The 17,539-nt window shown below is 36.5% G+C and overlaps 1 long non-coding RNA gene across 1 annotated transcript in view; it reads right to left on the bottom strand.

Annotated features, from left to right (window-relative positions):
* LOC121070108 overlaps positions 1-16,395 on the bottom strand; it is a 35,198-nt gene extending 18,803 nt beyond the window's left edge. The window contains exon 1 of the long non-coding RNA XR_005819897.1: positions 15,684-16,395. This is a non-coding gene — a long non-coding RNA (uncharacterized LOC121070108). The remainder of the gene's footprint in view (positions 1-15,683) is intronic.
* Between the last annotated feature and the right edge of the window lie 1,144 nt (positions 16,396-17,539).

The raw sequence follows: 17,539 nt of genomic DNA, 5'->3' as shown, positions 1-17,539 counted from the left end.
TCTATCTAAGCTAGCACAGAGAAGAAATATGTGTTGTTTAAGTCCACTGATGCGTTTCTCTTTCCATATCTGGCAGATGAGTCCAATTTAGAAACTGAAGAATCAGCAAAACAGAACAATGACATAAGAAGCCATCCAAGTCACTAACCAGGAGCATATGCACCAATGTAATATGAAAGATTAATTCTGGTTCTAGGTATTTTATTACTGACAAAACAAGTTTCACAAAACACCAGCAGTGACATTCTAACTAATAACAACGTTACTAAACCATGTGTGTGCATGAATATTCATTAATGAACATTATTTGCATAGGGTGGACTATTCAATGAAAGTAAAACATAAGTCATGTTTTCAGGAAACCACTACTTGAAGTCCTTTTGAAGGAAACTGTGAGATTGTAGCCAGATTGTCTAAAAGTACAAGCAATATATGATGTCAGTGTCCCCACAGACATAAATGCAAACACAGAAAATCAATTTCCTGCATACGACTAAACAGGACCACATCAGTATATCCTTTTGAATATCTTATAAACATATGGACATCTCTTATGCAAGATCTTATATTTAACACAATTTTTCCCACAACTGCACTATTTTTCCTAACAGAAGTTTTTGTAATAGAAATTAATTTGTTTTTCCTACAGGAATAGCATTGCAAACAGAAAATATTTGATATTGTCAAATCAAAACCGCAGCAAAACTATTTATTCTATTTACTGTCAAAGACATGGGCCTGTTAGAGCAGGTCCAGAGAAGGGCCAAGAAATAATCAGGGGGGTGGAAAACCTCTACTATTAAAAAAAGTTGAGAGAGTTGGGGTTGTTCAGCCTAGAGAAGAAAAAGCTTTGTGGAGACCTTGTTGTGGCCATTCAATACATAAAAAGAGCTTATAATAAAGATAGAGAAAGACTATTTACCAGGGTCTGCAGTGACAGGACAAAGGGCAACAGTTTTAAACTGCAAGTGGGTAGATTCAAATTGGATATAAGGAAGCACTTTATTATGATGAGGTTGGTGAGGTACTGGAGCAGGTTGCCCAGAGGAGCTGTGGATGCCCCATCCCTGGAAGTGTTCAAGCTCAGTGGGGCTTTGAGCAACTTGGTCTAGTGGGAGGTGTTCCTGATTATGGCAGGGAGGTTGGAATTAGATGATCTATAAAAGACCATTCCAATCCAAACTATTCTTTGATTCTGTGTTAAAAAACGATGGTTATCTCAGATTTCAAATCTAGAGTTCTTAAATTCCGGTAGGATTATTAAGCATATTAATGATATAGAAGAAAAAAAAAAGAATCAGATGAGTCTAAATTCACTAACAGACCAATGAACACAAAATAATGTGTAGGACAAGGCGCCATACCAAAGTTTGTAAAGAAACTGTTACAGGACTAGAAGAAAGGCTTTTTTTCAGAACTGAAAGTCAGTTGAAGGATACAATGCAAAGGGCAAAGTTAATGGTCACTTTCCAGAACAGAGAAGGGTCAGAGAGGCTGGTCCTGAGACTAGTTTTATTCAATGTCTAATCAGTGACCTGGAAGAGGAAGTAATTCAAAATCTCAAGAGTTGTGGACAGATAATCAGATGACATTCAAATGATGAATGACCTCACAAAACTGAATGAAAATACAAAAAGGTGATACATGAGCTTCAACAGTGAAAAATGCCTCTGCAATACTGAGCTCAGAACTGGTTGTTACAGATGAGTTTTTGAATCACTTTCTAGCATTCTTGGAAATCATAAGCTCAGTTTTCAGCATATGGCAAAGAAGCCAATGAAATGCTGCACATTGTCATGAAGGATATTTAGAAAGTAACACAAAAATTGTCATTCTGTTAGCACATAAAACTTGGTTAACCCACACTATGAATACTGCATGCAGTTCTGGTATTTGCATCTCAGGAAAGGTACACTGGAATAAATGGCTGAGGCTCCTGTGGTTGAAGAGAAAGTGCTGATCAATGTTTACAAAATCGTGAAGACAAGAGGCAAGTTAGGCACATATGGTGCTTGCGTACACATATGTATTGCATATGCTTGCATATATAGTGGGCCTCTGATAAAAGTAGTAGAAGATCGGATGAAGAGAGAGAGAACACAAAGCCTTTCTTTACACAGCAAGCAATAGAATTTGAGGACACAAGGACATGTGGAGGCAGACACTATCAGCAGGTTGACCTATGAATTCATAGATTATTGGACAACATGCACACAAAAAGGATTAGTCAGAGACAGTTCCTCAAATATCCCTAACACAATAGTTGGCAATGCTGGCATAGCATGAGGGAAACAGAGTCCCTGTGTTTCTTTCATTGAGCTTTGGACCAAATATTAAACGGGAAGACACTAGTCTCAAAGTCTGTTTTTCTTCACCACAAATGTTTCTGTATGACCAGAGTAATATGAAAACTGACTGTGGTCTGGAAAGATATTTCTACCTGCTCTACTCTCACTTCTGACTGGAGCACTTTAGTGTTGTACTAACATGACTATAGTTACCATGGTGTGACCCCTAGCTAATAAATCTTGTCTATCACTAGCTAATTGAAAATGCTGTTAACAGGAATTTGTCTCAACTCCGGCCAAAATCAGGTACTTTGATATGGTTTTGAATTCATGATTCACAGCAATGAGCCCTTTACTAAAAACCGACTTTGAAAGAATAATTGTATATTGGATGTGCAACACTTTAAAAATACATCTGAAAGCTGAACATTAATTTCCCCTCAGGGTAATAGTTACTGTACTCATCCGGAAAGCAGAAGAAACTTATTCAGTTTCCTTTGCAGCCTCAGGGAAGAATTTTAGAACATTGTGTATGCATACCTCCTTTCTAAGCACTTAAAAAATATATATATATAATTTGCATCAGGTGCACATGGCACAGTATTTGTAGCATTGGGGCTGCAGGGGTGGCCTCTGAGACAAGCCCAGGCTCTGCCTTGTGCCAGCCAGCCTGTCCCAGCTGCTGCTGCAATGGACCCACCACAAGACACAGATGAGTCCATTAACCATATTTGTGGTGCCTCTGTGAAAACATACTTAAGAAAGGGCAGAAAGCACTGGACCGAAAGAGGAGAAAGGAACAAAAAAAAAAACGTGAGAATCAACAGAGGAAACACCAAGGTCAGAGGAGGACAAGGTGCTCAATGGCAGAGCAGGCAACCCACTTGTTATTTCCCGCCACTTTAAATCAGTAATTAAATATAAATTTTAATTGGCAATAAATTAATTTCCCAAGTCAAGTCTGGTTTACTTGTGACTTGTGACTGGTTTACCCCCCACCCCCACCCCAGTGTCCCACCAAGAGGGAGAAGGAGTGAACAGTTGAGTGTATGGTTGGCTGCTAGCCCACCTATTATATATGATTATATCCCTCTTATGGGCATATTGGAAGCACTTGTAAGGCTATCAAGAATATCCAGTTCATCTTCCAAAAGCAGAATAAAGATCATCATCATGACAACATGAATTCTATTTACATGGGAAATAGTGGTTGAGTACTACTCAGTAATACCAGCTGTGGCTCAAACAAAAGCATACAACACAAGAACTCTGCAAGAACAAATTAGTGAAAAAAATAAAACCAATTATATATAATAGAACACTTTGTCTCTCCTAGTTGATTTAATTGCTCAAAACCTACAAAGTTTTGTGAGCACGGAATTATACAAATGTACTTAATTCTGCTTCAGAGCAGACAAGCATCATCTTGAGTTACTTCCCTCATAGCAAATCATTTCTGTTATTTGTGTGAATGAAGTTATCTGTGCTTACAAGATCTCACATTAACACCCTAAAAAATAAACCTCTTTATAATATTCTGAATGACAAGTGAGTTTACATTTTTTCTAAGACAACTGAAATAACATACAGCAAAAGTAAGTTTTTGAGCAAACTGAAGTACTCAAGTGAATATGATATATCATAACCATTCAAAAAATAGGCAAGCATCTGTCAGTGTGCAAATTGATATACCAGTGAATAAGAGAATACTGTTAAGGATTATTGCAAAAAATGAAAATAAATAAAAGTGGTTGTTCTTCGCTGTTTTGGACTTTGTGGCTTTTCAAGAGAGGCTACTGTGAATCTTTTTAACCTGGTTGTGAGGTAAGTGAAAAACTTTGGATAGTTTGAGATAGGAAGGAACTAAAAAGAAAAAAAAGAAAAAAAGAAAAAACGCTAATGATTGCAATTTGTTTGTGCAAGAACTAGTTTGTCTTCATTTAGAGAAACTTCTTTTAAGCATAAAAAATTGCTGATACTACACCTAGTTTCACAGTTCCATAGAAACTATATGCCAGTAGAAAATCATTTATAACTTAATTAACCTAAGTTTCAGGATCACTCAGCTGGTTTAGTTGAATCAGGTAAAAAAAAAAAACTGCATATATTATTTGTAAATGAGGATGATAAATCTCCATAAAATGTAGAGATCATCTTACCTTACTGTAAAATGTCTTAAGATCATAAAGCATTGACTACTCTATCGCAGCAGTGAATAATTGCATCTGGATTTTTAAAGTGATTCTACCTGTTATTGAATAAGTGCCATCAGGGCTTATACAAAATTAGTTTTAGGATATTCATTTAATAATTCTAAAATGCACATCTTCAAAACGATGTAGTTAGGGATTAAAGTAAGAAAATTAAAATGAATGGCTACTATTAAGAAATTTTACTTAAAGAGTATTAAGGGTTTGTACATAATTTGACTCCATAGTGTGGGGAAAGTTACACCTCAGATTTTTATGACTAACAGCCTTATAGTAGCAGAAAATGTATTATAATGTATTTATGACACTTTAGCAGATTGTATCTATATTGCTGAGACACATACTCCTAAAGTTTTGGAGGTATAGTGGGAAAACAAGTAAGTACTTTGGCAAACTAGAAGCTAGGAATCTACACTTTAGACCATTAAATGGTCTTGTCAGAATATCAGTATTATATATTTTGTTGCTGGGATTGAAAAGTAGCTTTCAGCCTCTCTCTTTGCAAGTTCAACTCTAAATACTTGAATGGAAATATTAATTTGAAACTCCACTAACTAAATCAATAAGAGAGATTAAATCACTTTGTCTTATTGAACTTGCTTTGGTAAATGGAAACTGTTTTTCTTTCACATTATCCAGAAAATGTCAGAGAAAATAATGAAAGTGAACCAATCATGGAGCAGTAGATTCTACTGTATAAGGAATCTATCCTGTGCAAAATAATTTAGCCCATTGTCTAACACATTCAGATAACTAGATAAGAGCACCTGAGCTACTAGGGCATTTGGCAACTCCGCTTAAATTTATATTTCAATTAACTGTGCCACCAAACGGCTCAGGACCACACAATATTTCTGCAACACATTCATACTTGCTACTACTTCTGTTTCATGTATTGCAGTTTGTGTTTATACTATATATGTGCCAAAGCCTTTCAACATTTTCATATATGAATTTCTACTCAATGATAAGCACTGAATTTTCTCCAGGATGCTATTCAAATTGAAAAGAAAGGGAAAAAAAAAAAAAAAAAAAAAGACTAACAGCCTTTCAACTCTTTTGACTACTCCACAGTATTCCACTGTGAAATGAAAATAAAATATGTAAGACTATCCAAGACTGGGATTAAGAGGGCTCTGACCTCTAAGTTTTACATTCAGGACTTTTTTCAATACTGACAACGGTTCCCTGAAACACCTTCCTTCCTCTATCTATCAAGCAGGCTTTGGAGGAAAAAAAAAAATATCTCCCCTTATTTCTGTTGTGAAAGCAGAACAGAAGTATCTTTCCTTATCTTTAAACTTTCTATTCCCCCATACCTCTTCTGGCCTATGCCCATGATTTCTGATATCCTCTAGCTGGCTTAAGTGTTGCTGAGGAGACTGCCTTCTGTAAAAAGGGCTGAAGTGATTTATCTTTGAGCTTGCTTCCTTACTCCAGTGTTCTCACCATGGATACCACATATTAAGTGAAGTCTGTTAACTGAATCAAGGAAGAGGGTTTTGGGAAGTTTTGGGAATGAAGGGAGACTGTCTCAGCAGCACATTCTACTTTTGTCCATTTAATTTCTGAATAACGTGTGACAAGGGTTGCATTTGCTGTTCCACACATCTAATAGATATTTAGATAAATGTGTTTTACGTAACTGGATCTATGAGTCTAATGCCTGCTTTACCCCCATATTTCCTCATGAATTCATATAGGAAACAGGTGACAACTCCTCCTTTCCTCTAAATGAATCAGATACAAAACAGCTGTACTGGAATCATTTGTAAGGTTTGAGCTCCAGGTGATGCAGATAAGATGGCTGCTATCATCAACAACAGAGCACATTGGTTTGAATGGCTTTTAAAGTGTTTTAGTTCAGTTATTGACCCCTGCCATATAAAATTCAGCTCTGCTGATTATCATTGGAGCAATGTTCCCTTCAAAAGGGCTTTAGGCTGTTCTTAAGCTTCAGGGAACACTTTGTTCTTCTCTTCAGTATTTGAATCTACTTAGAAAGCAGATTGTGTTACGATATTACTATCTTGATCATTAATATCTTACCCTGCAGCATATCATTCTACTTCAAAAGCTAAAATTATTTATTTATTTTTTTTTATGATCAATTCCAACTATTTTTTTTTTTAGATTTCTTCTTCGGTTTTAGGCCATTATGTATGCAGAAGAAATGTACATTTCAGTTTTGCTTAACTTCATATTGTTCAGGAAATACAGTTGTTGTCTCTAGTATTTCCTCTAGAAAGAAAGTCATCATAGACATTAAGACTTTATTTGTTGCTTGAGCAGAGACTCAAATCTGGACTACAGAGGATTCATGGGGATTTATATTATCTCTTCCAGCTCTCGTATTGCTTTCAAAAACGCTATCTTTATCATTTAAGTCTGACAGTTTAAATAGACTGTTTCTTTCTGGTCCAGGGTTCCCATGTATCTTATGGGAAATATACAGATACTGATCCTCTTTCACATCTATCTATATATTTTTTTACCAGCTTATAATCTGTACCTCCAATCAATGTTAATTTCCCCCTATGTCTAAGTACAAATATTTAATTTTGCTGGCCAATATTGGTTTTGTAGCATGGAATCTCATTTTCTCTTAGTACGTCAGGGTGTCATGAATTTTTTAAATGATTTTTAGTATTATACATCTCCTTTCACACTGAATAGCAACTGGTTCAGTTGTATGTACTGCAGATCTTACAACATAATAGTATCTCTTATTTTTCTCTTATTGCTGTGGAAGATGAACCATTTTGTTTATAAATATATATACACTTATGTAAGTTTAAAATGCTAACAGATACCTCTTAAAGCTGTTAAAATTTCTTTCCAGAACAACAAAAATCAGGATATTAATATAGTATAGAAATAAAATAACTAATTTTAAATGAAAATACTCTGTTTTAGGAGTTCTGAGAAAATATTAAATTTGAGAGTCTTATCAAATGATCTGCTAGAACTCGGTGGTCCTTTAGTTCAAGTTTCAGAGAGTCTTCCTTCTACCTGTAACATCATTAGGTTCATATATTCTTGTCAAGCAAGGAGTTGGTTACCACAGTATTTTAGATTGAATGAGGAATGTGCTTATAATATGAAAATTTGATGCACAGATAAAACATGTATGTTTCAAGTGAACATTGATGCTCACTGCAATAACATAGCAAGTACTGCAAAAAGATTACAAAAACAAACCTAACTTAAATATTTGGATATACTAACTGATGCATATCATCCTCAAGTTTACTCTTACAGAGCCCCCACTACCCATCACTTCCTTCAGGTGTGAAGGATATTGTGAAGATTGTAGAACCACTTTAATAATGAAAGAGGATCTAAGAAGACACAGCTGGACTAATCAACTCTGGAACCCAGATGCTGAGACCATGCCTGGGCAATGCCAATATCCATAAAGAATTTGCAATTACAAATTCGCAGAGTTCAGTTAAAAAAAAAAAAAAAAAAAAAAAAAAAAAAAAAAAAGCATCACCAGACCATGCTGCTGTTCAGTATTTCTGCAAGTTCAATATTACTATCACTGGAACTTCAAAAATAAATAAACAAAAATCCTCCAATACAGTCATGGGAAAAAAAGAGTTCAACAGCCTTGATTGCAACACTGGCACAAATCCTGTGGCAAGCAAACTGTTCATCACTGATGACTTCAATGTGCTGCTTTGGCAGCTGACATCTGGTATGCAGCAATTGATCACAACAAAGCTGGCAAGATAAACAACAGTGAACTTATGTTGTTCAATAATTCGCTGGATTATAAGAAAGAGCTTGTACTCATCACCAATCTGACAAGTCATGTTGGAAACATCAATATTTATAAGCAGGGGGATTTCACTGAGTGACTTTGTGTCTCAGATTGAGACATGGCACCATATAGTAAAATCTACAGGATAATTACCTACAATTCTAATCTTGACATGACTGTCAACATGTGTGCATTGTTGCTGTCACAAAAATCTTGCCAAATTTCATTTGCATAGCTATGGTGGAAGATCACCAACTGGAAAGTATTTTTACATAGGGAATCCATATTGTTTGCTGTGGTTTTGTTTTTTAACTAACACACATTTCCACAGAGCAGAACACATTGACAATAAAGATGCACGACATACCTTCCCGGAGAGATCAAACTGACTGGAAAAAAGGAAGTGTAATGGATTTACAGTGGTGAATCCTGGAGCTGCACAGTGTTGAATTCAAGAACAGATATTTTCCAGATAACGTTGGATACTGATATAAAATAGAAAAATGTAAACATAATAATCAACTTCCCTGTGTATACAAAGAAACAATGTCATTAATAACAGTATCACTAATTGTAAACATGGGAGCTGCAGAAGGATTTCATGTCAATCACAGCTGCAAGCCTTAAGATAAACAAAAAGTGTGTTTGTCCACCCAAGGTAAACACTGTCCTGGAGAGTAATCTCTCTCCCTCACCTGCCAAACTCACTGCCATACAAACTATCTTACTTGTGTCTCAGTAATACGTCTATATATCCATAACTATACCTATATCTATATATATGTTGGTCACTTTATATCCTGTTAAACGATTTGCTGTGTCTGAAATCTTCAGTGACTAGGTGAGCTCATTCTCAGCAATCTATCTACATTGCTTGTCCAAGCTTATTTTTTCATGCTATAAAAATAAATATACAAGAATTCTGTTTTACTGTAAACAGGAAGAATGCTGCAAAATAAAAGACTTTCATGGCAGGGTCAGTTTTGATGAGTTCAGTTGTTTTCTAAGTTACAGCACAGTCTGTCTTCCTAATTTCCTGTTAATATTACCACAGATTAACTCATAAAGAAAGTATTAAAATATTCTGTTTGCATTACTTAAAGAAATAATATGTATGCAAAGTCATTTAAGTGATCTCAAAATCTAAACTGAAAACATCTTTACTATGCAGTTTAATAACACACAACTGAAGTAGCTGCAGGAATGAAAAAGTCAGCTAACATGTTAATCAGTCATTACCCAAAACCAACTGTTAGACTAGTCATCTCCTGTTTTATAATAGTCTTGTCATAATTCTGGAGAAAATGTCATGTAATATCAACTATAAGGTAATAAATTAGAATCTTTTAAACATTGTATTATGTTTTTCTCACCCCCACCATGTCTTTAAAATAGAAGAAAAGCCAAGAATCCAAGGAGGAAATGACAAAGTGGAAATGTAAAGTAACAAATTTCAGATTTAAAACACAAAGCACAATTCTGAATTTGCTGTAATGGCATGGCTACCAGGTTAGAAGAGTCTGAACTTCCATGATGTGTCAGACAAATCTTTATTCTGATTTATAACCATAATGGAAAAAAACTTTACATAGAAAGCTGCCACTAATAACCTTTACAAATCCATAGTTAACATTAGAACATCCTTCTCTTGCTGTTTACTACTCTTGTGCACCGGCACTGCTCATTAGAAAGAAGTTTCCAAGAATTAATGTAGAGGGGAGAAAGAGTATTAAGGGGAGAAAAAAAATGGGGGGGGAGGGAGGTCAAATTGTTCCTTTAAAGACAAAGCAGCAATTTTTTGCTGTAATCATTTTGAAAAGACAATACAATATAGAAACAGTGAAAAAAAATAGGTACTTGGTAACACAAAAGCTTAATAAATAAATACTGTTAACAATTTTCCTTGTGTGTAAAGCAAATATTTGAACTAGCACATCTAGGGAAAAGGAGAAAAAAAAGTTATGGAAAGGTTAGAAATGAACTCAGAATAGGATATTCCACTTGTAACAGTCAATAACGTAGGGAAAAAGCAATAAAACAAAAAACCAACATATTCAGCGGGTAACAATGAAACTATTTTCCATTTCTACGATTTATAAGTCGAAGGCTGTAGTGTGGTAATATTCTTATTTCAATTAACTCACAGAATATGAAATAATTCCTTAGTTAACTCCAACCCCCCCGCCATTGACAGGGGCCCACGAGATCAGGTTGGCCAATGATAACTAAAGATATTTTCTAGTCAGATTACTGTAGGACACTCAAAATATACTGATAAAGAAATTCAGCTGGTGTGCTGGTTTCCCCATGCTGAACAACTACAACCATCCTCTCACTCCTCTTCCTCAAAGGAAGGGGGGGAGGAAATACGTTAGAAAAGGGCTCAAGAGTCAAGATAAGGTCAGGGAGATCACTCAGGCAAAACTGTCACAGAGACTGTCACAGGCAAAACAGACTCAACGTAGGAAGATAAATAAAATTTATTGCCTATTACTAGCAGACTAGAGCAGTGAGAAAACAAAAGCTATCTAAAAACACCTTCACTCCCTTCTTCTACCTACTCCCCCTGAGTGGTGCAGGGGACTAGGGGCTGCAGTCAGTCTCTAACGCTTCATCTCCACCGCTCCCTCATGGTCGCTCTCTGCCCCTGCTCCACGTGGGGTCCCTCCCATGGGATGCTGTCCTTCCTCAACTGATCCTGCGTGGGCTGCCCACAGGCAGCAGCTCTTCAAGAACTGCTCCCACATGGCTCCGTACTGTTGTGACAATAAATTAGTCACAGAATATTTGGTAATACTGTATGTCACAATCCTCAAGCACAACTTCTTAATCTAGGGAATGTACATTATCTTATCTGCAAATGCAATGAATTTGAGACAAATATTTTGTAAACCGTCAATCAAAATGAGGATTCAAAAACAGTTAATAAAAGACCTGTATAAATCTCCTAGGCTTATCTTCCTGATACTGTTGCTGTTGAATGAAAAATGGCTATGATTTTTTTGTTGTTCTTTTGTTAATCTCCCCCAAAATACCCCAATTTGAAAACCATCTGAGATTTACTGAGCTTGCAAAAGGTACTCCCCAAATGTAAAGAGAAATTTACTAACGATGTCATAATTTTCCTAAGGCTAGCAGGGTAGCAACAGATGTGAGAGGAACAAGGGTTTCATAGAATATATGAAAGAGTATGAATTCTGTCCTACTGGTCTGTATTGGCTGACTAGTTTCAATAAATCAGTTTTTGTGAATTAATCTGATGATTATAAAAAGTGACAAACATTTCTGGATTATCTTTCCTTTTAGCTAGCAGTTAGAGTCAGAAAAGTCAGTTTAGATGTTTTTCAAGTAATACTAACTTCTACTGAATGTTTTCTCCCCAATAAAACAATTATTGGTCCATATTAATGTTGCATATTTGGTACTGGAAGTTTCTGTACGGTGCATCTTGTTCTAACAATTCATTAGCCACTTCACTGGTGAAATACTGTATTGCACTGAAAAGTGTTGCCCTGAAACAGAGCCAGAATTGGCTGAATAAAACACTTTAAGTATAAATTACATAGAAAATATAGATGACACCTGGACAGCCCTTACAAATATTTGGTTCCTTGCACACCTGCAGATCCCTAATGCACAGTCCACCACAACTCAGGTTGAGGTGCCATGTACACACCTTTAGACACTCACCAAGTTCCACTGACAGACAGAAATTAGATAGAATTTAGACAAGTACTTGAAACTCTGACATCAGAGCATGCCCAAAACATCTGACCAGATGTAGGTCAGTAGGTCATCCTCAGTGCCTTTTGTCTTTAAATAATAGACATGTAAAGAGATGCTGTCTTTTTGCCTTTTTCAGCATCTCAGAAGCAAACTGAAAAAAATCATGAAGAAAATGGAAAACATACGTTATCACCACCAGTGAGTATTTAAATTTATCAACTATACCTCAACTAGGGAATTAGCTAACTGGCAAATTAGAGTTTAGAACCAGTAGCCAAACATTTTTCAAAGCTGTTTCACTGTATAGCAGAGAAAGCAAAATTCCTGTTATTAGGAAAAAAAAGCACAGAATAGTTAGCATAGGGCACACAGCTGGGAAGAAAAGGAATGTTAAAGTGAAGATCCCCCTCTCAGATTTGGTTCAGATTTTCCCCTAGAAGCTGTTTAATGTGAACCACCCACCAGCTGGGCAAATGCTCTAGCCTCCGGATTTTCAATCAGTCAATAGGTGCACACCCCCTCCTATACAGGAATTTTAAAGTCAGTGAGTTATCACACCTGCCAAAGGTTATTATGGACATGAATTCTCATGCATACACTGGACAAAGGTGCAGACCTAATTCAGGTACCTACATATCAGATCAGCAGAAGTGCAAACATGTTTTTGTTGAGAAACTCTGCAAATCTCTGTCAGTTGTGCCACCTTGCACAACTTTATGTTTCTATGCATAAATTAAGGACACTAGGCTGTTGAATTTTAAGATCTTATCCAGGAAAAAAACATCAAAAATGTCAATGACAGTTTAACCTGTATGTGTTAGAAAACCTTCCTGGAATAAGCAGTTAATAATCAGTGCACATTACATTTATTTAACGAATTCATCTTTCTCAATTAGCAGAAAAAATTTAAAAAAAATTGCTCACTATCAGGAACAAACAAAATCATAGTCAGCAATCACAGTGATCTATATCCTTCATGGAAAAAAAAATCATTATAAATAGTTCCATACTTTATCTGCAACAATACTTTAGATCAGGACCTTCACATTATATTTGAGTATGTGGAAAGCAGCAAAACAGAATCATGAGACAAAGATTTTTCTATTAATTGCATCAATTTAGATGTGTGCTTGATATTTATTTTTCCTTAAAATAATTTATCTTGGGTTATCTCAAATATTTGAAACTGATTTTCTTTGTTGCATAATGACATAGATATATAGAAATATTGTTCAGATAATAGTCTATCATGTATCTCAAAATCAGAGGTTTTATAGTAAGAACTGGATCTGAAATATTATATCTCACCAATCACAATGAACTTTGTTGTTTGGAGTAGTACAAAAGAACATAAAATCTGATTTAATTTAGAGTTGCAGCCACAACAGCTACCTGACTTTTGCTGTAAATTTACTTCACAGCCTGTCAGGCCAGAACTACTGACTGATTATTTTCAAATCTACTATTCAACATGTGACTACATACATCAAGATTAATTTTTCATGGGGAAAAGAGTAACAAAGCAAAACAAAAGCCTTAAGAGTGGAAGAAAGGTGGTTTTTTTAAAGCAATGTGTTTACCTTTCCTGTAGGAACAAACTTCTTAAAAAACGTTCCTCCCTTTCTAACATTTCTGGGTCAAAAGCATGAAGAACATGGCAGGATGCCAAGAATGTCAGAGCACTAGAAATAACATGCCAATGTTATCAAAGAAGGATGAATAATAATGCAAGAAAAGAGAAAGGTCATACACCTTGTCATAAGAATAAGCGAAGAATTTTAATACTTTATATCAAGAGTAGCTGGGGTACCCAATCAAAATCAAATTGAAATGAAAGAGAACACAGTGATTATGGTTCCCTTTAGTTACTAAAATTTTGTAGAAAACTTTAAGGAAGTATGTGAGGTTTTTTTTTTCTGTCACTTAATCTGAAAATATTCAAAGGTAGAGAAGTTGTAATTCACGAATAATTTTAGAAGGAACAAACCTGTAAAGAAAACACTAGAAAAACTGGATAAAACAGTCTCTGCTAAAAATTCCCTTGAATTTAAAAACAAACAAACAAACAAACAAAAACCCTCAAGCTCACGTATCAGATGTATCAGTTATAAAAGAAGGAACAATAATGAGCTCAGCATAATGAACTTAAATATGCTTCATGCAAATTAGGTTCCTTCCATACTCAGAGAAATATTAAGAACATTAAAACCTCAAACCAGTTTTGACCAAACTAATGAGCGATCAGTTGGGCAAACGCATGTATTCAGATTACCTATCTTTTAAAGCAAGATAAAAAAAAAAAAAAAAAAAAGAAAAAGTTTCAAGAGTTAAATATTTTTGATTTCTTTAATACCATGACAGAAAGACATATCAATTTGGAAGCTCTTTCAACACATAATTTAGTGCAGCGATTAATTTACCTAGGAAAAAGACAATTATAATATTATCCACATTTTCACATTTCTTTATTTTGGTATAATCAAAATTCAAAAAAATAAACAAGTAAATTTTCCTTTTTTTTTTTTTTTTTCCCTCTTGGTGCCGTGACCTTCAGTATTGGTAAAATTTCAGTTTAAAATAGTGTCAAAAGTGTGTATATATATATATATATATATATATATATATATGCCTGTCTGTATAAAAAAAAATTGTGAAGATTATTCAGCTACAATTTTTAACCTTGGCAGAATTAGAAAATCAGGCATGCTTTCACACACTGTTCACCAGAAGAGCAGCCAGAGGGCAAATTTTCTGGAAACTCACCCTGTAAAGTCATGATCTGAAAGGTTTGTAAGGGTAACACTATTTTATAAACAATTTGGAAATCTTCCTTAACATGCTGAAATGCAAAATTTTACATCAAAGTAACATATTATATATGAAATAAAGACCCACTTTAAAATTCGGATTTAAAAAAGATTTATAGGAATTCATAGTAAGAGTAAAAAAAAAAAAAAACAACAAATAAACATGCCTACTGACAGAGAAAGTACTCATTCATGAAATAACAGCTAAGAATTTCAAAACTAATTTATGTGTTTCTACAAAAGATAATGAAGAATTTAATGGAAAATGCCCTTTCCATTTCTAATCATTTTTAATTTTATAATACCAAAGATAACTGAGAAAGCACTGCTATTCTAGTAATATTGTAACATTAGCTGTAACATACAGAAAGACTAAAATTAATTGACTAAGAATATGGTACAACAAAAGAAACAGCTGAAAAAGGCTTCCAGCCCCTTCTGCCAAAATGCTATTCCAGCTATTTAGCAAATAAAGAATAACATTTAATTAGAAAGATGTCAGTGAAATGTTGTAGCATTTTGTGCTTCAACTAAACAAGAAATAAATGTAAAATTGCTTTTTTCCCCCTATGCCTGCCCGCTTCCCTTCTTTCTTCTTCCCCCTTACACAAAAGGGCCAAAGATCATTGGAGTTTGTGATCACATCCAAGCTCTTTAGCCCAATCCTGTTGTTATTTTTTGAAATCTATATAATTTTTGAAGTGTAGGCAATAGGCAGAGGATTTAAACGACGGTGTCCATACAGAAGCGCACGCTGTCAGGACAAGCCAGCCATTCTGCTCTGAGGCCGCACCACCCACACTTTGATTTCTGCTGGTGCATGCAAGGTAACTGGACACCTTTTGCAAGAAACCCCCTGTACAAAAGATATTTTGCTTCCACTTACCCTGAAAAGACAGGGATGAGGTGTAAACATAGCAGGCCATCGTGGGCTCACCCACCTGCAGAACAGCTTTCTCCTCTGCCACTGCGCTTAGTAGCAGGCTATGCAAGCAGGAGTCTGGCATGCTGCTGCTGAGGTAAACGAGCCCCACGACTCCATGTGCTAAAACCTTGAGGGCACTGCATCAGCTCGGCAGGGCACTCACAGGAGGCTGGGCCCTGCATCTGAAGCACTTGCTCAACAGTGGTGGCTCAGCCCACAGCCCTGTCCCACAGCTGCAAGTGGTGGTGCTGATGAAGCAAGCAGGGAGGCCACTGTCTAGGCCGCCCAGGCCACGAGGCCGCTTTCAGCGTTGGCCTGGACCCGTGGATGGCCCCACTGCCTTGCTGCTGGGCTGTGGACCTGGGCATAGGCCCAAGCATATGTCTGGCCTAGCCCCAGGCCACAGTCCAACACGGGAGGCTTGGTGCTGGCCCCAGCCACCACCCTGAGATGGCAGGATCAACCTGCTGAATTAAAATGCCCCCATAAGCATATCATGCCTGGAGTTATGCTGCTCAGCAAATAGCGATGACAAAGCATTCAGGTGATTTAAAAGGCTGTATCCATTTTCCAGGTACAGCATCTGAAGCAGCACGATCTGTCTATAATGCCAGTCTGCAAAGGCACAGCAACATTTGGACAATGCACTGCAGTGAGAAGCCAGCTCCTTCCCTTCCTTTGCTCTCCACAGAGTTGGTAGCTCTTATCCGTGGCTACCTCTCATGCACCCCAACAGGCAGGAAGTAGTGCTTCAACGTCCTCACCTAAGCTTGAAAGAGACTGTCCTTGGCACACCTCTAGAGACCTGTTTCAGACTGCAATGTAATGATTCACCCTGTTTCACACTATGGCCTAATCAATCTCAGCCTCCTTAATATGGGCTTTTCTGGCTCCAGACGGTGCTGTTGATCATTAGAAATAAGCATCCCAGCAAAGTCTACTGCATTAATGCAGTTATGCCTGTCATTTAAAGCCATGATGACAGAAAGAAGTACTTTGGGCAAGATATATTTTCCAGAGAGCCATAGCATTAATAGCGCTATTATCCCTTGCTTACTTGCACAAGTCCTTGAGCAGCAGCCCTTGAACAGCCAGCCATCAAGTTCCTGGAGGGGAAGCTGGAGGAAGTTGAACGCCGTGTAGCATGCACTTGCAGAACTTGCTTTAGCCTGGATGATGCTGGCAAAGGGCACTTTCAAGCCTGCTAACCATACCTCCCTCAAAAAGAAACCTTGATTCTCAAAACTGCTATGGCAGCCCTCAAACAGCCCTCATCATGAAAAGGTGTACTGACTATATGAAACCGTGCCACCTGATGAACCACCCCAAAACAACCTTAAATACACCTCCATTTTAATAATCTTTCCCGTTCTTCCTTCCTTTCATCTGATCTCTCCAAGAATTTGAAGTGCCCTTGCTGGGTAGAGAAAGGAATATATTTGAGATGGCACTTTTAGTCCTGTTGCTAGAGTCTAGTCCAGTCTTCTTATGAGGCAGACTACACATAAAGGAGGAAAGAGAATAGAAAAGTGAAAGATAAAAAGAAATGCGCCTTTCTCAGTTACAGTTCCTTTCCAGGAAAGTCACAGTTGCAGCTGACAGCACAGACTCTCTTAACTATTCTAAGGGCTTTACCTCCTAGGCTTGGGTTCTTATTCTCTCAACTTCAGCCGTTGAAGGAAAATTCTATGTCACCTGTATCAAGATATTTGACTGTCCTTTTCTATGTACAGTTGTTAATACCAAATTCTTGTAAACAGCAAATATCCATGAGTACTGAAAGGAAAACAAACTAAAGAGTGCAGTGGAGGATGGAA

This window comes from Cygnus olor, chromosome 4 (genome assembly GCF_009769625.2).
Source record: "Cygnus olor isolate bCygOlo1 chromosome 4, bCygOlo1.pri.v2, whole genome shotgun sequence".
NCBI classification, from domain to species: domain Eukaryota; kingdom Metazoa; phylum Chordata; class Aves; order Anseriformes; family Anatidae; genus Cygnus; species Cygnus olor.
The sequence above is the reverse complement of the archived record's forward strand: the minus strand, read 5'-3'. Positions and strand labels throughout refer to the sequence as shown.